This window comes from Pseudophryne corroboree, chromosome 11 (genome assembly GCF_028390025.1).
Source record: "Pseudophryne corroboree isolate aPseCor3 chromosome 11, aPseCor3.hap2, whole genome shotgun sequence".
Taxonomy (NCBI): domain Eukaryota; kingdom Metazoa; phylum Chordata; class Amphibia; order Anura; family Myobatrachidae; genus Pseudophryne; species Pseudophryne corroboree.
Window position 1 is genome coordinate 211,319,842 of NC_086454.1, and position 10,013 is coordinate 211,329,854.

Below are 10,013 nucleotides of genomic sequence, written 5' to 3' on the forward strand. Positions count from 1 at the left end.
CCTTCAAACGGAGCATTTAGTTTGTGTGAAGGAGGGAATGTGGATTTCTTTTCCTAACATAAATAAGCTTTCTCCTGAGGTACAGGAGTGCTTTCTGTAACCTCCAACACGTCCCTTATAGCCACAATCATATATTGTATACTTTTAATTTATGATCTATCTCTCTGGATTCACTATCGATGACACAAGAATCAGAATCCTTGTCGGTATCAGGGTTTACAACATTTGTAAATGGTCTCTTATGTGACCCAGAGGGTCGTAAGGGATAACAGCATCTTGAAAAATCTCATCTTCCACAGATTTTCTCCAGCATGCAGCCTTAGATTCAGACTTATCCAATCTATGGTTAATCAGATGCATACTGTCACGTAGCTCTTTCACCCATGCAGGCTCTTGGTGTGCCGGTAGTGCCACCACATTACAACTCTGTGTCCCTAAAATGGCTTCCTCCAGGGAGGAACTCCCTGCCTCAGACATGCCTCACACTTGTACAGCACTCACAGACACACTGGGACTTATTTGGGGACAGACCCACAGTAAAATCTGTCAGAGGGACATAGTATAGGAGCAGCCAGCTCACAACCCCAGCGCCTGTATTTAATGTCTGTGAACACAGAATGCCCACTGACATGCAGCGCTCTTTATACAGTAAAACACATTTGTAAAGCACCCAAATTGCTTTGTGTCCCCCTGATTTACACCCTGAATACTTGTAGTCAGAAGTGGAGGAGGACCAACTATATCTCTGCAGCCTGAGGAGAGAGAGAAAAAATGGTGCTGAGCAGAGTGCTGGCTGCCTGAGGAATAAGCTTCGCCCTTTTTACCTCAGAGACTGTTTGTAATATTTATACTGGCAGGGGTAGGGCTGTGCCTGGGCATCTTATGCCCCCTATTAGCCCGTTTATAGAAGTATTTTGCTGCCCAGGGCGCCTTCCCCACCCCGCGCCCTGCAGTGCCTGTGTGTGTGGACAGCAATGGCGCACTGCGCTCCTGCCAGCCACATCGTACCTCAGCCGTCACTTACTTGATTGAAGTTCAATCTTCTCATACTCACCTGTCTTCTGACTTCTGGCTCTGTGAGGGGGGTGACGGCATGCTGTGGGAGTGAGCATCTAGACACGGCTAGCATTCGGTTCCCTTCAGGAGCTAATGGTGTCCTGTCAGCCAGAAGCAGAGCCATGAAACTCTGAGGAAGTTGGTTCTGCTTCTGCCCCCTCAGTCCCACGAAGCAGGGAGTCTGATGCCGGCAGATCTCCCTGAAAATAAAAAACCTAACATACAGATGTAGCCACCGTTATCTTGAGTAGTTTTCTGTGCCTAGTCACAACATGAGTTATTAGCATAAACCCTTCAGCTATTGTTCTCAACTGCAATACAATACAGAGAACAATACAGCAGGGGATTAAATCATTACAGCAGGGGATTAACTCTGACTGGCCAGTCACAGTTAATCTTATTAACCGTCAAGATAAATGTATGTCTTTTCAGAGAAACTCAGTAGAGCTCCTCAGAGTGCATTCAGTCGACCTGGGCACATTTCTATAACTGAGGTTTGGAGGAGGGGCATAGAGGGAGGAGCTATTTCACACCCAATTAAAAGTCTTTAGAGTGCGCACGTCTCCTGCAGATCCCGTCTATACCCTATGGTCTTGATGTCATCCCCAGCATCCTCTAGGACGTATGAGAAATATTGGTTAAATACCTACTTCCAGCCTTGAGCCTGTGGTGGGCATGTTATTAGGTACTGGCTGGGTATATAAAGGACAGGAGAGCAGTTCACCATTGTGGGCTTCAGGATGACCAGCTGATGTGATGTTGCTTATCTTGAAAAAGGTCCCTAGAGGACCGAAGCGTCGATGCTATCCTTTGCTGTGATGTCTTTGTGAGTTACATTAAAGAACTAACTTGATGATGCAGTGGTGAGTGCCAATACTCTTTGCTTATATTTCTGGTCAGGACTTGGCCTTTATGGAGCACTGCCCCGTGGATAATAGAGACTGTGAGTGTGGATTTCAATCGGTATATATTTTACTATATATATGTATATATATGTATATATATACAGGTTGAGTATCCCTTATCAAAAATGCTTGGGACCAGAGGTATTTTGGATATCGGATTGTTCCGTATTTTGGAATAATTGCATACCATAATGAGATATCATGGGGATGGGACCTAAGTCTAAGCACAGAATGCATTTTTGTTACATATACACCTTATACACACAGCCTGAAGGTCATTTTAGACAATATTTTTTGTAACTTTGTGCATTGAACAAAGTGTATCTACATTCACACAATTCATTTATGTTTCATATACACCTTATACACACAGCCTGAAGGTCTTTTAATACAATATTTTTAATAAGTTTGTGTATTAAACAAAGTTTGTGTACATTGAGCCATAAAAAAACAAAGGTTTCACTATCTCACTCTAAAAAGTCCGTATTTCGGAATATTCCGTATTTCGAAATATTTGGATATGGGATACTCAACCTGTATGTATATATATATATATGTGAACAGTTGGTATAAGGGTTCTGGCGACCGACGGTGTATGTAAAATATGTATCTGTCCACATATGTAATAAAATATATAACAATTTATTTGGTACAGATAAAAATACAATGGAGTAAATATAAAAACATGTATAAATACTATAAAAAGATTATATACTTTTTAGAAAAAATGGGGAGCGGGGATGGAGTAAATTCTAAAACCACATGAGCATGGTTCTAAAGCCAGAATAGTTAATAATAACAATAATAATAAAAAATGTAATAATAAAAAAGTTGAAATTGTCTAAAATGAATAAGGAGAGTCTTAACTTGTAGGTAGAGGGTCACAGAGGGAGAGGCCAACGCGTTTCGTCCTATCGACTTCTTCAAGGGGTACTGGTGTGCTGGGATATGGTCTCTATGAATACCCTCTGCAATCAAACACTAATTGTTGATGTCACTTCCTGTTTTGAAACAGGTTAAATGTATGTATTCCAATTTTATACTTATAACATATAGGAGAATGTATATTGCTCTTTTGGGGGACTGATCAATTCTGTTAACATAATCAAACATATAAAACGATGTCCGTAAAGTGTAAAAAAAAAAGGTATATAAACCGGAGTGCGGCACTTCCGCCACACTTCCGGTATCAGGAATGTCTGCAATGCGCATGTGCAGGTCGTGATCGACCTTCTGTCACAGGAGTGTTGCACTTCCGCCAAACCTCCGGTCTCCGCTTTTTCTGGGACGCGCATGCGTCTGTAAGATGCTCAGTCTCTTGTTGCATCATCAGTTTCGTCCCACAATCGGAACTCCGCCATGTCAGGTGCCTGTCATGTGAGGGTCGGATCTGTGTGATTACGCGGACCAGGAAGTTCTCCCGTGAACCGCATGCTGGCACGCACTCCATGTTCACTAGGCCAGAAGCAGACGTGTATTGCTTGGACTGTTTCCTCATCAGATTCATAGTCCATGCCTCGTTCTGGATTCCGGCGTGGTGCGCTTGTATACTTTGATGGAACTTTTCACAGATGTCATTGTGGTCATATTCCCATATCGTCCGTAGTACATATATAGAATGTAAACATAAACAGTTTCAGTTATCATGTAATGGCCATTTACACCAGTGTGAAATAGTAAAATGAATGTTTAAAAAGTTTTTTTGGTGTGAACAATGTGTGAAAAAAACTTATTGCAATAAAAATGTATGTGCAAAAAATTATATATGTATTATGTGTTTATGCACACACATATAAACACATACGCACACACATCAATATATAGCTGCATCTCCTCAGTACTTCAGTTTATAGCAGTAAGTGAAAGAGAGGGAATAAATTAAGATTTAAAGTGCCTATTTTAATGTGGTGGTGCTGGTATCCTGTGAGTATTAACTAATAAGTATTAAAATTCGTATCTATATATATATATATATATACAAAAATAATTTAATATCAACTAATAATAGTAAGTATAGATATAAATAAATAGCTGTGTCATGTGAGCTTCCAGTGGTATTTTGAATATATATATATATATATATATATATATATGGACAAAAACAAAAGTTCTCTTGGGGAGCTTTACCACCACAGATATACTTATATAATTATAAAATCATTTATTAAAAAACATGTATACTTTTATAACATGAATCACAAGATCACATATGTCATATGAGCAATACATTCATTTCTGATTGTCTGTTATACATGATGTTTTCAATCATTAGATGAAATACTTATTCCTCAGCATGAGAAAGTATGAATGATCAGTTCACTGTTTTTACGGAAAACGCACAATCGTTGAAACCCAACGCGTTTTGTCCCTTAGGACTTCATCAGGGGTGCAAATCTGGGTGGTTCAATAAAAAATATATATATATCAAACAGTGTCCCTTCACATATATTTCAACTTCATGAAACCACTTCATTATTTAAAATTTTACCTGCTTTATATACAAAACAAATCACATAGAAATGCAAAGAAGGGAGGATATACTGAAAAAAAGGTAAGGAGAACATCGGAGGAGGAGGAATAACATATGGAGTGTAAAGTAAGGATTGGATCCCTACTGAATGGTTCAAATTTAAATACCAAATATATACCATATAACTATATAGTTCAGTACACATCAATTAATGAACAGTTTACATAATGACCAAGGATGGCATCTAGTGCACGTGATACTTAATTGATTAAATGAAGTAATTGTTCATACCAAAGAATGGGTTCACCAAAGGGAATACAAACAGAGCATGAATTCACTGAGAGTGTATTCCTACAAATTAGAATTGTACTTCTATTAGAATACAAAAACATCTTAGAAATGAGGCATCATTCTATTAGTAATGATTCTTAAATGCAATAGTTAGCACCAATCACTCAATTAATATTATGGTGCTCATCAGGAGTTAGGTATAGTCGTTAAACATTTATTAAACATACCACTGGTCAGTTTTCAATAGATTCTCCCACTAATATTGAAATGTGCCTCTTATTAACAAAATGATATACGATGAATTTGTTAAAACAAAACATCAATGTCCATGTTGTATCTACATACATACATACATACATATGGTGGTTAATGAGGGACCATACTGAAATAGGTAGATTGTAACCGATGGGAATTCTACTAAAACGATTCATATGTAGCCGAAATAGGATATAGTCTTTTCTACATACTAAACATGATTAAGGTGTGTGCTCATTTATGAGAGTATATGCTCACCTGTGGAAACTTAACAAACCATCAAATTATGGGTGTTGGCTGAAGTACATCAATAGTACATCCATGTATTTCCTATAGGGTTATGGAGTGTTTGATTAGAAAGGGGTACTAGCAATAGATCACCTCCGATGCAGCAACAACTTAAAATATTAAATGTGACAATCAAAATTATTTAGAAAGAGATCCTAATGACACTATTGATTAATTAGATGTCAAGCTCACCTACCAGAAACTTCTATTTAGATTTCACAAACTGGCAATTCGGATGAGATCAGGAGATATTATCCGATCAGACCCTATAAAGATGGGATGTCTTAGTTGGAAATATGACAATGAGATATGGGACATAGTTTTTTTTTTTTTTTTTTTTTTTTCTAAGTGTTAAATTGGTCTCATTCACGATTAAAGATTAATGACGTGATTAATGCACCACACTAATTAAATGTAATATATTATTAGCAATAGGATCTGATTATGGATAAAATATAAAATATTTTTTATGAAGTCGAGCACATTATATTATCACTATATTACCATAATTATTATGTAGCCCTTTTGAAATATCACTGACATAGTTAATATATGTAAATTGACAAGGCTTTGTATAAGGTAATACCCATCAATATCAGTGGTTCTGTTGGAGTTATTTGAAGTTATGATGTTAGTAGAATCTATTAGGGACATTGATACACGGAGCCCAATATCCGTGGAACGCAGAATTAATGTCCATGGAAAGCATAATGTTATCGCTTTACTAGAACATCGCATCAGGTACCATGAGACGCATTATCGGCGTCCGTGGAACGCATGACGCGCTTCCGCCGGAACCAGAAGGTACGGCTTTGGAACGCACGCCGCCCGACAGGAATGGAACGCAATGTTGCATTCCGTGGCCTGTCTGTAGCGGAATGCACAGGTGACATAGTGTGCAGGACATCGTTAGGGATTTTTTCTGTATGATGCATGTCCCCAAAGGATTGTTTTACAAGCTGTAGGATCCATTGGGATCTTTTCAGGCAATTCTATTAAATGAAATATGTAATTCCGCCGGGACCGCCGGTATTTCCGCCGGAACCGGAAGTCACGGCTGTGGAGCGCATATCGCTCGATAGGAGTGGAACGCAATTATACATTTCTCAATTTATCTAGAGCGGCGTATATAGTAAACACAATTTATACAATGTCTATTGTGACTCCTCTAAATGATACAAGTCCTTAACAGGTTAATCCACTAGCTATGATATCCACTAGTAGTCTAGTAGTCAATTAACTTAATTGAGGGACATAATTAGCTTGACAGGAAATGATGTCAATTACACAGGGGGTATATATAGGACTAAAGAGGTCACTCTCACTTATAGCTGTGAGGTGGACCTTGAGACAACACGCCAGGTAAATACCTTATTCCATTCAGTCTTTTTTATTGATTTAGACTTGTCATATTTCCAACTAAGACATCCCATCTTTATAGGGTCTGATCGGATAATATCTCCTGATCTCATCCGAATTGCCAGTTTGTGAAATCTAAATAGAAGTTTCTGGTAGGTGAGCTTGACATCTAATTAATCAATAGTGTCATTAGGATCTCTTTCTAAATAATTTTGATTGTCACATTTTATATTTTAAGTTGTTGCTGCATTGGAGGTGATCTATTGCTAGTACCCCTTTCTAATCAAACACTCCATAACCCTATAGGAAATACATGGATGTACTATTGATGTACTTCAGCCAACACCCATAATTTGATGGTGTGTTAAGTTTCCACAGGTGAGCATATACTCTCATAAATGAGCACACACCTTAATCATGTTTAGTATGTAGAAAAGACTATATCCTATTTCGGCTACATATGAATCGTTTTAGTAGAATACCCATCGGTTACAATCTACCTATTTCAGTATGGTCCCTCATTAACCACCATATGTATGTATGTATGTATGTAGATACAACATGGACATTGATGTTTTGTTTTAACAAATTCATCGTATATCATTTTGTTAATAAGAGGCACATTTCAATATTAGTGGGAGAATCTATTGAAAACTGACCAGTGGTATGTTTAATAAATGTTTAACGACTATACCTAAAATCCTGATGAGCACCATAATATTAATTGAGTGATTGGTGCCAACTATTGCATTTAAGAATCATTACTAATAGAATGATGCCTCATTTCTAAGATGTTTTTGTATTCTAATAGAAGTACAATTCTAATTTGTAGGAATACACTCTCAGTGAATTCATGCTCTGTTTGTATTCCCTTTGGTGAACCCATTCTTTGGTATGTACAATTACTTCATTTAATCAATTAAGCATCACGTGCACTAGATGCCATCCTTGGTCATTATGTAAACTGTTCATTAATTGATGTGTACTGAACTATATAGTTATATGGTATATATTTGGTATTTAAATTTGAACCATTCAGTAGGGATCCAATCCTTACTTTACACTCCATATGTTTTTCCTCCTCCTCCTCCGATGTTCTCCTTACCTTTTTTTCAGTATATCCTCCCTTCTTTGCATTTCTATGTGATTTGTTTTGTATATAAAGCAGGTAAAATTTTAAATAATGAAGTGGTTTCATGAAGTTGAAATATATGTGAAGGGACACTGTTTGATATATATATATTTTTTATTGAACCACCCAGATTTGCACCCCTGATGAAGTCCTAAGGGACAAAACGCGTTGGGTTTCAACGATTGTGCGTTTTCCGTAAAAACAGTGAACTGATCATTCATACTTTCTCATGCTGAGGAATAAGTATTTCATCTAATGATTGAAAACATCATGTATAACAGACAATCAGAAATGAATCTATTGCTCATATGACATATGTGATCTTGTGATTCATGTTATAAAAGTATACATGTTTTTTAATAAATGATTTTATAATTATATAAGTATATCTGTGGTGGTAAAGCTCCCCAAGAGAACTTTTGTTTTTGTCCATTCTATGTGCAGTACTCCTTCTGACAGGGGGTACCTCTCAGTGGTTTGAGCTATTAGACTATAGCGCAATTAAGGGGTCTTAAATTTTTCTGTTTTATCCATATATATATATATATATATATATATATATATTAGTGCTATGGGAATATTAAAATTAGGGTACATATTCTGTAGGTGTCGGACCATACATAGGGTTGAAGCCTCGTTCTCCATTGCTCTTTTTATACAGTACCGGATCTTCCCAGGTAGTCACCTTCCCCGGTACTGGTCCGGCCCAACACTGTTTTGCTTCCAAGAACGGACGAGGTTGGGCTTTCCCAGTGTGGAATGACTGTATTCATCCAGCAGGAAAACCCGGAATACCATATGTTTTATATATTTATTGGTGCAGCGTGTGCGGACGGGCGGCAGCGCCGTGAGGACAGGTGAGTACAATCTCTGCATTAATGTCTTTTGTCTGTGGTGTATTTAAGTGTTATATGTGCATGCTTTTATTGTTGTCTAAGCCCTGAGGACGGGGTGCTTTTCCCCGAAACATGTAGGCAAATAAAGGAATTTTATCTTTGCATCTATTAAGCCTGCTTGAGTGCCACCAACTCTTACTCCCTATGTTTGCCAATCGCAGACCTGGAGGGCACCGCAGCAAAGGAATCTGTCCATATATTTTGGGAGTGCCGGTATGACTTTGGAATTTATATATATATATATATATATATATATATATATATATACACATACACATATATTAGTGATCAGCGGGTTCGGTTCCTCGGAATCCGAACCCGCCCGAACTTCAGCTTTTTTTACACGGGTCCGAGCGACTCGGATCTTCCCGCCTTGCTCGGTTAACCCGAGCGCGCCCGAACGTCATCATCCCGCTGTCGGATTCTCGCGAGGCTCGGATTCTATCGTGAGACTCGGATTCTATATAAGGAGCCGCGCGTCGCCGCCATTTTCACACGTGCATTGAGATTGATAGGGAGAGGACGTGGCTGGCGTCCTCTCCATTTAGAAATAGATAGAGAGTGAGAGTGAGACACTTGATTTACTGGACCTTAGGAGTACTCAGAGAGTGCAGAGTTTTGCTGATAGTAGTTAGTTATACTAGTGACTGACCAGTGACCACCACACCAGTGCAGTTTTATTAATATAATCCGTTCTCTGCCTGAAAAAAAATGATACACAGTCACATACCATATCTGTGCTCAGCCTCAGTGTGCTGCATCATCTATGTGTAATATCTGACTGTGCTGAGTGCTCACTGCAGTGCTCACACAGCTTAATTGTGGGGGAGACTGGGGAGCAGTTATAGGTTATAGCAGGAGTACATATTTAACAGTGCACACTTTTGCTGCCAGAGTGCCACTGCCAGTGTGACTGACCAGTGACCACACTGACCACCAGTATATTGTGATTGTCTGCCTGAAAAAGTTAAACACTCATCGTGTGGTGTTTTTATTCTATAAAAAACGCATTCTGCTGACAGACAGTGTCCAGCAGGTCCGTCATTAATACGTAGTCCACGGCTGTAGCTACCTCTGTGTCGGCAGTCGCTCGTCCATCCATAATTGTATACCACCTACCTGTGGTGTTTTTTTTTTTCTCTATCTTCTTGATACTAGTAGCTTACTTTAGGAGTCTGCAGTGCTGACAGTGTCCAGCAGGTCCGTCATTATATAATATATACCTGTCCTGCAGTAGTGATATATATATATTTTTTATATCATTATCATCCAGTCTCTACTAGCAGCAGACGCAGTACGGTAGTCCACGGCTGTAGCTACCTCTGTGTCGGCAGTCGCTCGTCCATCCATAATTGTATACC

General features: G+C 38.6%; 2 long non-coding RNA genes and 1 pseudogene across 3 annotated transcripts; 1 reads left to right on the forward strand and 2 right to left on the reverse strand.

Moving 5' to 3' along the window:
* Window positions 1–4,084: 4,084 nt before the first annotated feature.
* Window positions 4,085–5,553, reverse strand: LOC134970112 (uncharacterized). The gene is made up of 4 exons (XR_010189669.1): window positions 5,462–5,553; window positions 5,236–5,307; window positions 4,723–4,782; window positions 4,085–4,355 (listed from the first exon to the last, which is right to left on the reverse strand). It is a non-coding gene; the product is annotated as an uncharacterized LOC134970112 (long non-coding RNA).
* A 1,031-nt stretch (window positions 5,554–6,584) lies between these two features.
* On the forward strand, window positions 6,585–8,076 carry LOC134970113 (uncharacterized). 2 transcript variants are annotated; one of them, XR_010189670.1, is made up of 5 exons: window positions 6,585–6,627; window positions 6,707–6,776; window positions 6,931–7,002; window positions 7,457–7,516; window positions 7,887–8,076. It is a non-coding gene; the product is annotated as an uncharacterized LOC134970113 (long non-coding RNA). The 2 variants fall into 2 exon arrangements; XR_010189671.1 differs by lacking the exon at window positions 7,457–7,516 and having other exon boundaries at window positions 7,887–8,075.
* Window positions 8,077–8,408: 332 nt separating this feature from the next.
* LOC134971298 (5S ribosomal RNA) lies at window positions 8,409–8,527 on the reverse strand (annotated as a pseudogene).
* Between the last annotated feature and the right edge of the window lie 1,486 nt (window positions 8,528–10,013).